Source organism: Lithobates pipiens, unplaced genomic scaffold, assembly GCF_037356315.1.
Source record: "Lithobates pipiens isolate NorthernLeopardFrog02 unplaced genomic scaffold, aLitPip1_a1.2 Scaffold_10, whole genome shotgun sequence".
In the NCBI taxonomy this organism is placed as follows: Eukaryota; Metazoa; Chordata; class Amphibia; order Anura; family Ranidae; genus Lithobates; species Lithobates pipiens.
In genome coordinates, this window is record NW_027507686.1 from 96,699,282 (window position 1) to 96,713,961 (window position 14,680).

Sequence of the window (14,680 nt, forward strand, 5' to 3'; positions counted from 1 at the left end):
TGTCACAAACCCTTCCTCCTACCTAGATGGACGCTATCCCCCAAAAGGAGGTAAAACAAGGCCCAGCAACGAAAATTGGCCTAGCAGGGGATACACATGCATACTGGTATAATACTTAAAGTTCAGCATACAGGGAACCTATTGAACTTAAGCAAAACTGAATATCTAAGATTTTACAGCAAACTTACACTATATAGAATTACTACCCAAGATTCTTTACAGCCTATAGTGTAATGACTGCAGGTATCTTCATATGTACATAAGTTGGAATGTTTGTCCTTGACTTGTCCTCGGGGTGATTGACTATACATCATATGCCGATATAGAAGTTTCACACACTCAAACTCAAAAAAATTCCCCAGCCAATAACAAAAAATAACAAAACCACCAGAACACGCTAGCACCTTCCCAATTTTCGAGTGCTCACGCTACCGCACACTCCACACTTCACACTCCAACACCAGATTATTGCCCTTTGTAAGTAGTCGATCACCACCAGGCAAGGGGGAGGGAGGTGGAATGAGGGGAAAAAAAAGAAGAAAGAAAAGACATATTGAAAGCTGAAAGCATAGAAGCTTTAGTTAAGAATTTTGTCAAAGTTTTACTATTGACGGAACCTTTTCGTTGTTTAGTCATGGTTTATAAGATTTGTTAAACTGAGAACATACTAGGTGAGGTAGCTCACCAACCACGAGCAGGAGATATACGAACAGTCATCCTCTCCTACATTAAGAACGGAATGAACAAACAATACTCCCCTGATATTTCAGCTGCATAGACCGATAGGATAATTAAGACACTCCCCATCGCACTATACCTTACTTAGAGTGACACTACACACCTCACCACTGTGTAGTTCATTACTCATCTTTCCATAAACTCATAAATTCAAGATGTCAACATACAAACACATTTTAGTTTTTATTTTATTTTTTTTTTTTTTTTTTTTTGTCACATCAGTAATCTTATGCAGGAGACTTAATTCAGCTTACAGCTCATTCATGTCTCGTTCACAGTTCCACATCATTGTGACGTATTTCATTTCATAGTTTTTTCTTTTTCCAAAGATTCCTTGTGGTCACATAAAAAATTCATAACATTTTAATTATAAAAAAGAGTAAGAAAACCTCCACACCCTTGGTGTTCTCAGAATATACACAGTGACTATACCTAGTACCCTAATGTCGTTATACCTATATTGAATTTTCCTCCCCCCTGCTACCCACCTAGTCCCCCCCACCCCCCCTTCATCCCCATAGGATCATATTGTATACCTAATTTAGATATAGCCTTCCTCTCCCCTCTCCCCAGTTCTATAGCAGTCTCATTCACTGGTTATCGAACCGAGTCATGAAGAGGCCAACAGGGAAGCCGTAAAAGGGGAAGGGCCAACCCAACACAAAAAAGGAAAGCAATCGTAGAGAAAAAAGAAGAATAGAGGAAACACAGATAAAGGAAGAAAAGCACCAGACACCCGTGAGGAGAGTCTGTTTTCTGTGGCGGAAGCTATTGCAGCCCATCTACTTATAGTGGGATCCCCAACTTCCTCAAACAAGACCCCCATAAGCTTGTGAACTTCTTTTTATTTCCCTGTTTGATAAAAAAAGACCCTCTCATTGCCAATTGTCGTTTTTATGGTTGCCAGCCAAGTTTCAACTGGCGGGCCAGAGTGTGAGTGCCATTGTTGAGCAATTAGCTTCCTTGCTTGAAAGAGACATCTAATAACAGGTATACTAATGTCATTGGGAATTGTGAGTCCCTTGGGTATAGTCAGAAGACAAGTCCTGAACGTTGCTTTTAGTGTTAGATTAAAGATTCTGTTAATCTGATCTATAACCTGCGTCCAATACCTAAATAATTTCGGACAACTCCAAAACATATGGATAAAATCACCTGCTAAGCCACATCTAGGACACTGGTCGTTGTTTCTCCAGCCTAATTTAAACATTTTCCTGGGGGTATGATATGCCCGGTAAAAAAAGAGAAGATGGGAAACTTTCTGGGAAGGGAAAATCGAAATACTAGTTCCGTGTTCGATTATCCGATCCCAGTCGGGATTAGACAGTGGACCCACGTCACTCTCCCATCTTTTCCTATTTTTGAGCAGGCCTTCATGATTTAGCATTTTATCCCCTAATCTAGCGTACAGATAAGAAATCAGTCCCTTAAGCGTGTCCTGGGACATAATTTGTGAAATCCGCTGTACCTTTTGAGGTCCAAATTGTGACTGGACTGCATGTCTAACCTGGAGATATTTATAAAACGAGCGATTCGACAGCGAAAACTCCAAGTTTAAATTAGTGAATGATCTAATATATGAACCCTGAAATATTTGAATTAGTTGGTTTATCCCTTGGTTCGCCCATTCTCTGCATCTTTCAACTTTAGCTAGCTCGACCAAGTTTCTATTGTTCCATAGAGGGGCCAATACAGATAACCCCTGGTATCCTAGTAAAACCTTGGCTGTTTTCCAGAGTTTAACAATCTGGTTGATCGTTGGACAGCGTACATCAAACGAGTTTGCCTCGAGGGCCTCAATAAGTGTATTATGTGGGCATCCTAGCATCAACAAGCTGTGGCGTGGCATACCCTTGTTTGATATTCCTGCTCCCGCTAGGTGCTGCAACTGTGCCACCAAATAATAAAGTCTAGGATGTGGAACCGCCACCCCCCCTTCCTCCAGCGGGAGCTGCAGTGTCTGTAAGCTAATCCTAGGTGGCCCCTTTCTCCAAATAAAATCTCTAAACTGAGATTCTATTCTCTTAAACCACCTCGAATCAATCCATATCGGTGAGTTATGGAGAAAATATAGAATTTGGGGGAGCCATACCATCTTGACCAAGTCACAACGTCCCGCCATCGACAGGGGAAGGCAGCTCCAGATATCCGCCTTATATTTGAGCTTCAGCAGGAGAGGAGCTAAGTTATCTTCCAGGTACACATTTACATCCCTTGCCATCCAAACCCCCAAGTACTTAAATTTCTCCACCACCTTCAAGCTAGAGATGTCCTGTGGTACATAGGTGACCCCAATGTCTATCGGAAGTAATGCAGATTTATCCAAATTAATAGTCAGTCCAGACATTTGGCCAAATTCTCTAACTATTCCCATCGCCGATTTTAACAAGGTTTGGACCTCTCCTAGGAAGAGCAATATATCATCGTCAAACAATGCAATCTTTTCCTCCATCTGACCTCTCCTAAATCCCTGTATGTCAGGGCTAGCCCTAATAGTTATGGCCAATGGTTCCATTGCCAGGATTCTCTAGCTTCCCAAACCCTCCAAGAACTTCAGGAAGTTCGTACTTCAATACAGGATAAAATAGATAGAAATATTAGGAGAAACTTTATGCTTTCCCAGAAACAATTTTATGAATTCAGCAACAAAAGTGGTCATCTCTTGGCCCAGGCCCTTCAATCCAAGCAATCGAAAAGTACCTTTCACAGCCTACACTTCCCCACAGGAGAAAAGTATACAAAGAATAAAGACATAGCACAAGAATTTGAAAGATTCTATACCAAATTATATAACATAGACGAGACAAACCCTCCCACTCGTATCCAACAGTCCAGAACGCAGAAAATTAAAGCGTTTTTAGAAAAAATTTGCCCCTAGCTCCAAAATGAAGAACTCTCTAATGAACTTGAAGGTCCTATTACCCAGGCGAAATGGGAAAGAGCACTCAAGCAAACACAAAATGGCAAAAGTCCAGGACCTGACGGGTTACCCGTAGTATATTATAAGACCTTAACTGAAACCTTACAAGACCCATTCAAAAAAGCGTTCAACTCCTTGTCCGACACCAACCCCTTCAAACCTGAGAAGGTAGAGGCCCACATTGTAGTGATACCTTAAGGTGGCAAAGACCCAACACAAGCCGCAAATTATAGGCCTATATCTCTACTTAATGTAGACATCAAAATATTCTCCAAAATACTGGTCAACAGGCTTCTTCCACTCCTTCCCACGATTATTTTGAACGACCAGGTTGGTTTTGTCCCTGGCCGCAAACAGAAGGGCTTCTTCCTGTCCCTTGACGCGGAGAAGGCATTCGACAGGGTGGCATGGGACTATATGCAGACAGTACTGCAAACCATCGGCCTGGGGCCACAACTAATTACCTTCATCCAGTCCCTCTACCACAACCCATCAACAAAAATCAGAGTAAACAACACCCTGTCGGATGCCTTCTCCATGCAAAACGGGACTAGATAGGGATGCCCTCTATCCCCTATCCTTTTTATACTTACTCTCGAACCCCTTATAAAGCGGTTCTGCACCTTTAAAAAAAATAGTAAAAGCCAGCAGCTACAAATATTGCAGCTGCTGACTTTTAATAAATTCACACTTACCGGTCCCAGGATCCAGCGATGTCAGCGGCAGATGACGAGTGATCGCCCGTCTCTCTGCTGCCCCCGCCACCATCCTCTGTCAGGGAATTGGGAAGTGAAGTGTTGCGGCTTCACTGCCCGGTTCCCTACTGCGCATGCACGAGTCGCGCTGCGCATCTCTGCTGGTCCTCGCTGTGTCCTGGGAGCTGTGTGTTTCCCAGAACACAACGGGGGGGGGGGGGGGGGCATCTGCGGCGGTCTGTCCCGGAAGTGGGTGCAGATACCTGGATTATCCAGGTAATTGCACCCCCCTCCCCCCTGAAAGGTGCCGATTGTGGCACCGGAGGGGGGGAGGGATCACATGAGTGGAACTTCCACTTTAGGGTGGAGAACAGTCTAAGCAGTCTGAGGCAATACCCTGATATAAAAGGTATTTTAAACTAAACTGAAAGACATGTCTGAGGCAAAACCCTGATATAAAAGGTATTAAATCAGCCAAAAAAAAATACAAACTTGCTGCGTTTGCGGACGATATCCTGCTATTCCTCGCGAACCCACTCACGACGCTCCCGATCCTCTTGAAAGAATTCCGCAACTTACTATCGAAGCTCAAAATAAATTTTGCTAAATCCTATGTCCTAAACATTTCCCTCCCCCTTGAATCAGTAGCACATTGCAAAGCTAGCTTCCCGTTTCAGTGGAAGAATGATGAAATAACTTATTTGGGCATAAAGATTACCACTAAACTGAAAGACATGTATGTTAAGAACTACCCAATTATACTTAATAAGCTAACTACAGATCTAAAACAATGGAACAAGCCGATCTTTTCCTGGTTCGGTAGAGCCGCAATATTAAAAATTAATGTCCTCTCATGAATTCTATACATCCTACAGACTGTACCGATAAGACTTCCCCAGGCCTTCTTTAAATCCTATAAGAGCCTATGCACCAAATTCCTTTGGGGTACCCAAAGGCCCAGAATTAACTATCCCCAGCTCTCCCTACCCAAGCAACTAGGAGGAATAGGTCTTCCGGACCCTTTAAATTACTACAAGGCAGCCCACCTAACCAGGATTATAGACTGGAACGTACACGCGCCCAACAAAGACTGGGTAAACTTAGAAGCCTCATTCATAAAGCTGCCACTCAGATCCATACCCTGGATCCAGAACTTCCACTGCCAAAGAGAAATCAAATCACACCCACTCATTGCACCGACACTGCAATGTTTCTGCAATATATGTGCACAGATCTCCCTATCATCCATCCCAGGACCGCTAACGCCACTAAAAATGAACCCAGAATTCCCCCCTGGGATGCATGAAAACTTCCTTCAACAGTACTGGTCACAGGAACAAATCCTGCTGAAACACTTTTATGAAGATAGACAGCTGCAAACAGCCGCCCAATTAGCGAAATGATGCAGAAACCTCCTATAACTGCCTGGACATTTCAACAGATATCCCACTACATAAAAGCGACAGAGAAACAGAAAGACTGCTCATGACAACTGACACCCTTTGAACCCTTTGAACTATTGTGCTCATCAACAACACCCCAACCTCACCTCATTTCCCAAACCCTCTCCCTCCTGTTTAGGGAATGTAATTCCAATACTTCAAAAGCTTGCAATGCATGAGAAAAAGACTTGGACGTAACACTAACAGCGAAGAATGGGAAAATATATTTATCAACATACATAAGGGCTCTATGAATGTATCAACCCAAGAAAATTGGTACAAGATACAATCTCTCTGGTATTGGACACCAGCCCTACTACATAAATGGAACCCTACAACCCCCGATGTCTGCTGGAGATGCCAACAAAATCGAGGCACATTACTCCACATTTAGTGGTCGTGCCCTGCCATTCAAACATTTTGGAATGAAGTACACAGGTTAATAATGCTGATCACGACTTATGAGTTACCTTTCACCCCAGCTCAGTTCCTTCTACACCATACCGCCACACAGCAAAAATCATACCTCAAATCCCTATTCCTTTTCTTTTTTTAATTTGGGTCCAGGGTTCCCTTTAATATCCATACAAGAGCTAAAGTGCCTGGTAATGGGCTGGGGGATTACCCATGGCATTTTTCTCAATAATTTTCATCCATATTGTTGGGACCCGACATTACAGCCGCAAGCAGTTTTAAATGACTTTTATTCCTTTGGAAATATTATCTTGTGCAGGGACTGTTCTAAACACCAGAAACACGCGGCACTTTACAGGCATACCATAGACACCCCCCAGGTATGATATTTAAAGGAATATTTCACTTTTATTTTTTCACTTTAAGCATCATTAAAATCACTGCTCCCAAAAAACTGAAGTTTTTAAAACTTTTTTTTGCATTGATACATGTCCCCTGGGGCAGGAGCTGGGTCCTTAAACCTTTTTTAGGACAATAACTTGCATATTAGCCTTTAAAATTTGCACTTTTAATTTCTGACGTTTGAGTCCCATAGACTTTAGCAGTGTTTGACAGTTTGTGCAAACGTTCGGTCTGTTCGCATGTTCTGGATGCGAACCGTGGGGGGGTGGGGGCGTGATCAGCTCATCCCTACTGTCGCCCTTATTCGGAAAGGGGTACCATTTGTATGTGGACAATTTTTCCACAAGAGTGACACTTTTTAGACACTCTTTCAAGTAGGAATTGGTGCATGTGGCACCGTGTGATCTAATCGCTGGGGCTTCCCCCAATGGGTGCCCCACGTACTAAGGGGGAGAGAGCCTGCTTGAGTTGCAATGAATTGCTTGCAGTGAGATGAAAGGTCAAACGGAACATTTTCTTTCCGTCTTCATTCTGTCTTCCATTCACGCAGTAACGGCAGTCCAAATTACAATGGGACTGGAGATGTTGAGAAGCCCCTCTGTGTCCATGACTACAACAGTAAAATGGGAGGGGTGGACTTCAACGACCAGATGATGGGGCTGTACTTAGTTGCCCCTAAGGCCAGATGCTGGTACAAATAAGTGTCTGTATACTTATTGCAATTGGCTCTGTTCAACATTTACAAAGCATCAGGAAGAAGTGGATCCTTCCTAAAATTCCAGGAAGAGAGCATCACAGCTCTTTTGTCCCCAGAAGGTGCTGTGGCCCAATTTTCCAATCCAGATGCAGTGAGCCGACTGCATGAGAGGCGTTTTCTGGATGTCCTCCCTTGTACCCCTTCCCAAAGAGCACCCCAAAAAAGATGCCACATCTGTAGCAAGCATGGAAACAGGCATGACACCTGCTATTTTGGTCCCTCCTGTCCTGGCGAACCTGGTCTCTGCATCGGGGACTGTTTCCTTCACTAGAACACACTAGTGGATTATTAGTATAGGGCATATACAGCACATTACAGTCTAGGGCGCATGGTCACACAGGGTCTCTAAAGATGTTCGATGGTTATCGCATTTTGAAAGATTCTAGCCTGGAAAGTTCAAAGTTTAGTTACAATAAAAGTGTAAAAAAAGAAAAAAACAATAAAAAAAAATGTAATAAAAAATTGAAAAGCCAAAAATAATTGTTTTATTGTTCTTACTGTTTTACTATATTTTATGCTATACTGTAATGTTTTATTGTTACCGTGTTTTATTGTTAATCATTCTTTGCTTTGCAGGTATGCCATTCAGCTGAAGCACTGATTTGTTTATTTTGAATGCAATAGGGTTTGCTCTCACAATACATAAAATCAGCGACTCCAGCTCTGTGATTTCACCACCACATTTCGCCATTTATTTTTTACTCTTTTTTAGCATAGATTGAAATAAAAAAAGTTGTTTTATTGACACTGTGTTTTATTGTTAAACGTTGTTTGCTTTGCAGATAAGCCATTCAGCTGCAGCACTGATTTGTTTATTTTGACAGCAACAGGGTTTGCTCTCACAATATGTAAATCTGTGAGTTCAGTTCTGTATGAGGTAATTTCACCACCGCAGTTAAAAAAAGATCATATATGATGAAGAATAGGGGCTGGGGTAGACAGAGGGAGGACTGAATGAAGGAATTGATTGATGTGAATGGAGGAATCCATTCCATCCATCCCATGGGCTGAACAAAAAGAAAGGTATCACCGCGAGCATCAGATTGAGGGCAGTAATTCTAACAGAAGACCTCCTCTGCAAACTTAAGGTTGAATATATTTTTATTGAGTTTCAATGTAAAATATAACACAGTATATAAAAAGGAGGGGGGAGGGTGTGCATAATAAAGAGAGAGGAGGGAAGGGATAGGAGGGGGGAGGTGGTGTTCACATACTGTCCATTGTGTATAATGTTTCATTTTACAATTACATGTCCATTTAAAGCATTTCTTCAAAGTACTACATACGAGACCCAGCCACGCAGTGTCATCTATCTCCAGACACTGCCTGGAATATCTGCTCAATAAACAAACTGACGAATAGGGGAGGGTATGGGGTAGAACAACAGGGTACAGAAAGGAGTGGGCCAAGGGGGGGGGGGGGGGGTGGATAGGAGGAAGGATACTCAGCAGTAAAAGTCTTATAACACTCCAATAGTTACATTATATTGTAAGCCTTGTCAGAATATCTTTTATTAAAAGTTTGTGCCTCTATTCCCTTCAGTGTTCCACATCTATGGGGCCCATTTCTCATGCAGCTATGCTATTGAGGAAGGGGTCCGAGGAGGAATGATGGAGCCAGGGGTACCATAAGTGTGTGTATTTATCCTAAGTATTGTTTTGTTTTGCCTGTAATTCATCCATGAGCATAATGTCATTCATGGTATCCATCTAGTGATGGGGAGGAAGGTGTCGGTTTTCCAAAATTGTGATATGACATGTTGGGCTGCGGACAGGAAAAACCTAAGGAGTCTTTTTCTGTGGGAGCTTATTGGTCCCGGGAAGATGGATAATAGTGTCACTTGCAGGGAAGGTACCATGGAGGCATTGTATAAGTTATTATAAATACTGAATACCTTATCCCAGAAAGGGCAAACTTGATCACAGTCCCACCACACGTGCGTGTAGGTGCCCTCTCCTCCGCGACAGTGCCAGCACCTGTTCCTCTGCAAATTTAAAGTGGTAGCCTGTAAAGGCTTTTAAACATGTATGTAGTTTTTCACTGCTGCACGGGAGTGCGCAACATACATTTTAAAGAATGTATGTTTGGTATCTATGTATTTAGCATAAGATCATATTTTAGAATTTTTCAAACATTTGGGCAATATAGTGTGCTTTTGTGCAATACAATTCAAAAAAGTATTTTTTTATCAGAAAAATTATGTTTGGAAAATTGCTGTGCAAATACTGTGTTAAAAAAATCCCACCATTTTATTCTGTAGGACCTCTGCTTAAAAAAAATATATATACAGTTTGTGGGTTCAAAGTAATTTCATAGCAAAAAAATAATATTTTTTTAATGTAAACAAAAAGGGTCAGAAAAGGCTTGGTCTTCAAGTGGTTAGAAGAGTTGGTGATGTGTGGCATAAGCTTCTAATTTTATGCATAAAATGCCAGGACAGTTCAAACACCACCCCAAATGACCCCTCTGTCATTTCACTTCCTCACTACCTATCAAAGTTTCTGAGGCCATGAAATGCCAAGATAGCACAACCCTCCCCATGACCACTTTTCAGAAAGTAGACACCCCAAGCTTTTTGCTGAGAGGCATGTTGAGTATTTTTCATTATTTCTTGCGTTTTGTCACAAAGTTGTGAAAAAAACACAGTGCACTTAAGGAACTTTTTTGGGATTTTTTTTAAAGGGCCAGTTAAAAAAAATAAAATAGTAATTACATTATTTTTTTTGTGGCTGCCTGGAGGGGGCAGCGCCCATGCGCCTCCTATGGACGGGCCACCACTACTTTGTAGGTATGGTAAGTCTTACTGGTATACTGTAATTTTACTTTGTTTTATTGTTAACCATCATTTGCTTAGCAGGTACACCATTTTAGCAGGTACACCATTTTAGCTGCAGCACTGAATGGTGTACCTGCTAAGGTATTTATCTTGACAGCAACAGCGTTAGCTCTCATGATGCATAAATCAGCGACTCCAGCTCTGTAGGAGGTGATTTCACCACCACAGTTAAAAAAAATGATGGTGCATGTATTGCCCATTATTAGAAGTGGGTGGATGAAGGACGGTATTCTAATGGTGGGCATGCACACCGATCAATCTCCTTTTTTTGTTCAGCCCACAGGCTACAATGTATGCCCAACAAGGTCCAGGAACATACTGGTATGTTGCTGGACTTTGAGTTGTTATACCAGAATGATGCCTGCAGGTTTGGTATCATCTCATCACCCAAGAGGATAGTATGTGACTGGTCAAAACATATTAATACATTAAAATGTTTGTTCACCAATGCCAGAAGTCTGCCAAGCAAAATAGGCGAGTTGGAAGCTCTGGTGCATCAGGAGAGCTATGATGTAATCGGTATTGCTGAAACTTGGCTTCATTCATCACATGACTAGGCTATTGATATTCCTGGCTATGCACTCTTTCGGAAAGACAGAGTAAAAAGGAAAGGTGGAGGGGTCTGTCTGTATGTGAGAAGTGATCTCAAAGTGAGTGAGAAAGAGGACCTGGTGGACGGAGAGTGTGATGAGTCCGAAGCATTATGGTTGGAACTGCATACAGATGTGCATAGTTCAAAGTTAATCATTGGAGTTTGTTATAGACCACCCAATGTTAATGAGGAGTTGGAGACTCAGCTCCTTGCACAGATAGAAAGGGCTACAAGGGCTGGGACAGTGATAATAATGGGGGATTTTAACTACCCAGAAATTGACTGGGGTAATGGCACTGCTGGGACAGTTAAAGGGCAAAAATTTATAAACCTATTACAGGACAATGTTATGGTCCAGTTTATTGAGGCCCCAACTAGGAATGATGCTCTGTTGGACCTGGTAATCTCAAACCATGCAGAGAGTATTACTAATGTTCAGATAAAGGAACATCTGGGTAGCAGTGACCATAACATGATTTAATTTGATGTTAGCTGTAAGCAAAAATCACATACGGGAAATATAAAAACACTTAATTTCAAGAGAGCAAATTTTCCAAGGATGAGGGCTGCTCTCCAGGACGTAGACTGGGAGAGAATATTGGCATCAATGAGCACAGAACAGAAATGGGAATTCTTCAAAAAGTCTGTTTGTCATCTCACGGCAAAGTATATTCCCATGGGCAATACGTTTAAAAGGCTAAAAATAAAACCGATGTGGCTCACGGCCAAAGTTAAAAAACTATAAACTATAAAAAAAGAGCTTTTAATAAATATAAAAATGAAGGAACGCTAGTGTCATTTAAATGTTACAAGGAATATAACAGAATATGTAAAAAGGAAATCAAGGATGCAAAAATTCAAAATGAAAGATAGATTGCAAAAGATAGTAGGACAAACCCCCAAAAAATCTTCAAATATATTAATAGTAAAAAGGTTAAGTCTGAGCATGTAGGCCCTTTTCAAAATAATCTAGAGTGGGTGACTGGGGACAAAGAGAAGGCTAACTTATTAAATACTTTCTTCAGCTCTGTGTATACAAAGGAGCATGGGGGAGCTCATGTCCATAATGGGGGTGGTAGTGACGCACAAATCCACAATGGCTCAAAAGTGATATGGTCCAGAAATATTTGGACAGAATAAAGGTGGATAAAGCACTTGGACCTGATGGCATCCACCCACGGATCCTAAAAGAATTGAGCTCTGTAATTTCAAAGCCATTGTATCTAATTTTTAGGGACTCATTAATGACAGGAATAGTACCACTGGATTGGCGCAGGGCCAATGTGGTGCCTATATTTAAAAAGGGAACAAAGCCTTTACCAAGTAACTATAGACCCGTTAGTTTAACTTCTATAGTTGGGAAGATACTGGAGGGATTAATAAAAGACCACATAGACAAGTTCTTGCAGGAAAAAAATATTTTAAGCAACAAACAGCATGGATTCATGAAAGACAGAAGTCAGACAAACCTGATTTCTTTTTATGAGGTGGTAAGTAAAACCTTGGACAGAGGGGTGGCGGTGGACGTGATATACTTGGATTTTGCAAAAGCGTTCAATATAGTTCTGCACACACGGCTCATGTGTAAGGTAAAGTTTACAGGTTTGGCAATATCAGTTTGTAAATGGATAGAAAACTGGCTAAAAGACAGAATTCAGAGAGTAGTGGTTAATGATTCTTACTCTGAATGGTCTAAGGTTATCAGTGGTGTTCCCCCAAGGTTCAGTACTGGGACCCATACTTTTTAATATCTTTATAAATGATATTGGGTCTGGGATCAAAAGTAACATTTCCGTCTTTGCAGATGACACCAAGCTATGCAGTGGAATAACGTCCTTACAGGATGTCTCCAATTTACAAGCCAACCTCAATGCTCTGTCTAATTGGGCGACTATGTGGCAGATGAGGTTTAATGTTAAGAAATGTAAAGTTATGCACTTGGGGGCTAAAAATATGCATGCATCATACATGCTAGGGGGAGTTCAACTGGGGGAATCCATAGTGGAGAAGGATCTGGGGGTTTTGGTAGATCATAAGCTCAATAATAGCATGCGATGCCAAGCTGCGGTTTCCAAAGCGAGCAAAGTCCTTTCCTGTATTAAGAGAGGTATGGACTCCAGAGAAAGAGAGATATCATTTTGCCCCTGTTCAAATCATTAGTAAGACCGCATCTGGAATATGCAGTTCAGTTTTGGGCACCAGTTCACAAAACGGATATCGGGGAACTGGAGAAAGTGCAGAGAAGGGCAACCAAACTGATAAGAGGCATGGAGGAGCTCAGCTATGAGGAAAGATTAGAGGAACTGAATTTATTCACTCTTGATAAGAGGAGATTAAGGGGGGATATGATCAACATGTACAGTGGTGTGAAAAAGTGTTTGCCCCCTTCCTCATTTCCTGTTCCTTTGCATGTTTGTCACACTTAAGTGTTTCGGAACATCAAACCAATTTAAACAATAGTCAAGGACAACACAAGTAAACACAAAATGCAATTTGTAAATGAAGGTGTTTATTATTAAAGGTGAAAAAAAATCCAAACCATCATGGCCCTGTGTAAAAAAGTGATTGCCCCCTAAACCTAATAACTGGTTGGGCCACCCTTAGCAGCAACAACTGCAACCAAGCGTTTGCGATAACATGCAATGAGGCTTTTACAGCGTCCTGGAGGAATTTTGGCCCACTCATCTTTGCAGAATTGTCCTAATTCAGTTACATTAGAGGGTTTTCGAGCATGAACGGCCTTTTTAAGGTCATACCACAACATCTCAATAGGATTCAGGTCAGGACTTTGGCTAGGCCACTCCAAAGTCTTCATTTTGTTTTTCTTCAGCCATTCGGTGGTGGACTTGCTGGTGTGTTTAGGGTCATTGTCCTGCTGCAGAACCCAAGTTTGTTTCAGCTTGAGTACACGAACAGATGGTCGGACATTCTCCTTCAGGATCTCTTGGTAGACAGCAGAATTCATAGTTCCTTTTATCACGGCAAGTCTTCTAGGTCCTGAAGCAGCAAAACAGCCCCAGACCATCACACTACCACCACCATATTTTACTGTTGGTATAATGTTCTTTTTATGAAATGCAGTGTTCCTTCTACGCCAGATATACTTGGACACACACCTTCCAAAGAGTTCCACTTTTGTCTCATCGGTCCACAGAATGTTGTCCCAAAAGTCTTGGGGATCATCAAGATGTGTTGTGGAGAAATTGAGACGAGCTTTGATGTTCTTTTTGCTCAGCAGTGGTTTTCTCCTTGGAACTCTGCCATGCAGGCCATTTTTGCCCAGTCTTTTCCTGATGGTGGAGGCATGAACGCTGACCTTAACTGAGGCAAGTGAGGCCTGCAGTTCCTTGGACGTTGTTGTGGGGTCTTTTGTGACCTCTTGGATGAGTCGTCGCTGCGCTCTTGGGGTAATTTTGGGCGGCCGGCCACTCCTGGGAAGGTTCACCACTGTTCCATGTCTTCGCCATTTGTGGATAATGGCTCTCACTGTGGTTCGCTGGATTCCCAAAGCTTTGGAAATGGCTTTATAACCCTTTCCAGACTGATAGATCTCAATTACTTTCTTTCTCAATTGTTCCTGAATTTCTTTGGGTCTCGGCATGATGTGTAGCTTTTAAGGATCTTCTGGTGGACCTTACTGTGTCAAGCAGCTCCTATTTAAGTGATGCCTTGATTGTGAACAGGTGTGGCAATAATCAGGCCTGGGTATGGCTAGAGAAATTGAACTCAGGTGTGGACAACCACAGTTATAGTATGTTTTAACAAGGGGGGCAATCTCTTTTTCACACAGGGCCATGATGGTTTGGATTTTTTTTCACCTTTAATAATAAACACCTTCATTTACAAATTGCATTTTGTGTTTACTTGTGTTGTCCTTGACTATT